This window comes from Palaemon carinicauda, chromosome 4 (genome assembly GCF_036898095.1).
Source record: "Palaemon carinicauda isolate YSFRI2023 chromosome 4, ASM3689809v2, whole genome shotgun sequence".
Classification (NCBI taxonomy): Eukaryota; Metazoa; Arthropoda; class Malacostraca; order Decapoda; family Palaemonidae; genus Palaemon; species Palaemon carinicauda.
Window position 1 is genome coordinate 110,762,902 of NC_090728.1, and position 2,274 is coordinate 110,765,175.

Genomic DNA, 2,274 nt, shown 5'->3' on the forward strand with positions numbered 1-2,274 from the left:
GAATGTCTCAGGATCCTATCTTTTACAGCTGTCAGCAAAGTTCTAGGTTTTCTTCCAAACATTAGTTCGAAAGGGCTAACATCAGTAGATTCATTCTTGACACTTCGTAGTACGTACATGAGCATATCTAGCTCTTCATCCCAGTCATTACCTGTACTGAAAACATAATTCCTGATTAGAGATTTTACAGTTTGATGTGACCTGTCTAAAGCTCCATTAGTTTGACGGTGATATGCAGTAGCTATCACATGTTTCAGATTAAATGTAGCTAAAGTCTCCTGAAATACCTTACTCATGAAGTTAGTTCCCTGATCACATTGAACTTCTGCTGGAAATCCAGTAAAAATATTAAGCAACTATTTGATAATCACCTTAGCAGAAATATTTTTAATTGGAACAGCCATGGGAAAACTAGTATTTGGACACATTAAAGTTAGAATATATTCATTACCTTTTCTAGTCTTCTTTAAAGGTCCCACACAATCAATATTTACTTTGGAGAAGGGTTCATTTGGTACAAAAATAGGTATGAGAGGCGCTGGAGGTATTGTCTGGTTAGGTTTTCGTACTTGTTGGCAAGTGGCACAAGCTTTAACAAAATCCTGTATATCTTTCTTCATTCAAAGCCAGTAGTAATCATCAGCTAATCGTTGGTATGTCTTGGTTATTCCAAGATGACAATTGTCAGTATAGGCCAAGTCCAACAAAGATTGTCTGTAGACTTTAGGTACCACTACCTGGAATTTATCACACCAGTTATCCTGAAAAGACATCTTGGGTGGTTGGTAATGTCTCATAAGAACCTTATTTTCTAGATAAAAGTAAGGAGTTTTACTATCTTCATCTGATATGTCTCTAACCTTCTCAAACAACTGTTTATCAGAATCATCCCATTGTTGGGCTTTCGCAAAATCTTCAGTAGGAATGCCAAGCAGGTCAGTTGCCTTACTTACCTTGCTAGGGACAACGTCACTGGGTATGACACTACTCTCAGGTTCTCCTTGAGAAGCTTGTGACCTAGTTACAATGTTACACTGGGCCTTTACATACGTTTCAGGAGATTGTATTATCAGAATGGTGTGTACCTTACTTTTCGTCAAATCATTACCCATCAAAATGCAACTTCCACTATTCCATCAGTATATGGACGAGTCAAGGGGAAATACCGATTCACTTGTAAGATCCGAAACTGTAATGAACCTGTTTGTAGGAGTGATAAAGGATTTCATATTAGAATTTACAATAGTTTTACTTGATGCTGAATCGCGAAGAATTGTAACAGTATTATCTTTTACCTTACCCTGACACTTGAAGTTATCAAAACCATCTTCCTTTATTGCACAATGCATGGTCTTATGTTCAGTTGGTTTAGATTTATCCTTTTTCCCTCCATTAGGTGAAGAGTTTGTTTTAGGAGTTTGTTGGTGAGAACCTTTGCACCGAGGATTAGGACAATCTTGAATTAGATGCCCACGTTCCTTACAAAATGGACATACCTTGCTATCGACGAAAGCTTTCTGTTTAAGTTGTCCCTTATGAATTAATAAGTATTTAACCGCCAACAAAGCTGCTTGCTTGGGTTTCTTCACATCTCGTTCCTTGATATACATAGCAACGGTAATTGGTATCTTACGCAAGAATTCTTCCATCAACAGGAGAGACTTCAAATCTTCCTAGTTACTAATACCTGCCTTGTCCAACCATTTCTGTAACTGCTTTATCTTCAGATTACAAAATTCCAGGAAAGTTTGGTTGGGTGTCTTGAATGAATTGCGGAATTTCTGCCAATATCCTTCTGCTGTAATAGAATAAGCATCTAAAATAGTTTTTTTCAAAGTATCATAGTCATTCTCAGTAATCATCTGAGTAATGATATGCTCAGCTTGTCCTGTGAAAGAGCTTCTAATTATTAGTACCCATTTATCCTTGGGCCATGCTAAGGTCTTGGCAGTTTCTTCAAACACTACACGGAAATTTTCAGGTTCTTGCTCGTTAAACACAGGTAAGAGTTTCTTAACCTTAGAGACATTGAAAGCTTCAGGAATATCCTTTTCCTCCTGTTTTTCTTGCAATCTTATCTTAGCTAGCTCATGTTCTTTCTCTAGTTCTGCCTTAGCTAGCTCACGTTTTTTCTCTAGTTCTACTTTACCTAACCTTTCTGCCGATTCTATCTTCATTTTCTCTGCTATTTCTAGTTTTACCTTCTCTAGTTCTACATGCTCCCGTTCTTTCTGTAATTCTGCCTGGATTAGCCTTTCTGCCCTTTTTGCCGAT

General features: G+C 37.5%; 1 pseudogene; it reads right to left on the reverse strand.

The window, feature by feature from the left end:
* LOC137639144 (uncharacterized) overlaps positions 1-1,610 on the reverse strand; it is a 1,722-nt pseudogene extending 112 nt beyond the window's left edge.
* Positions 1,611-2,274: the final 664 nt, after the last annotated feature.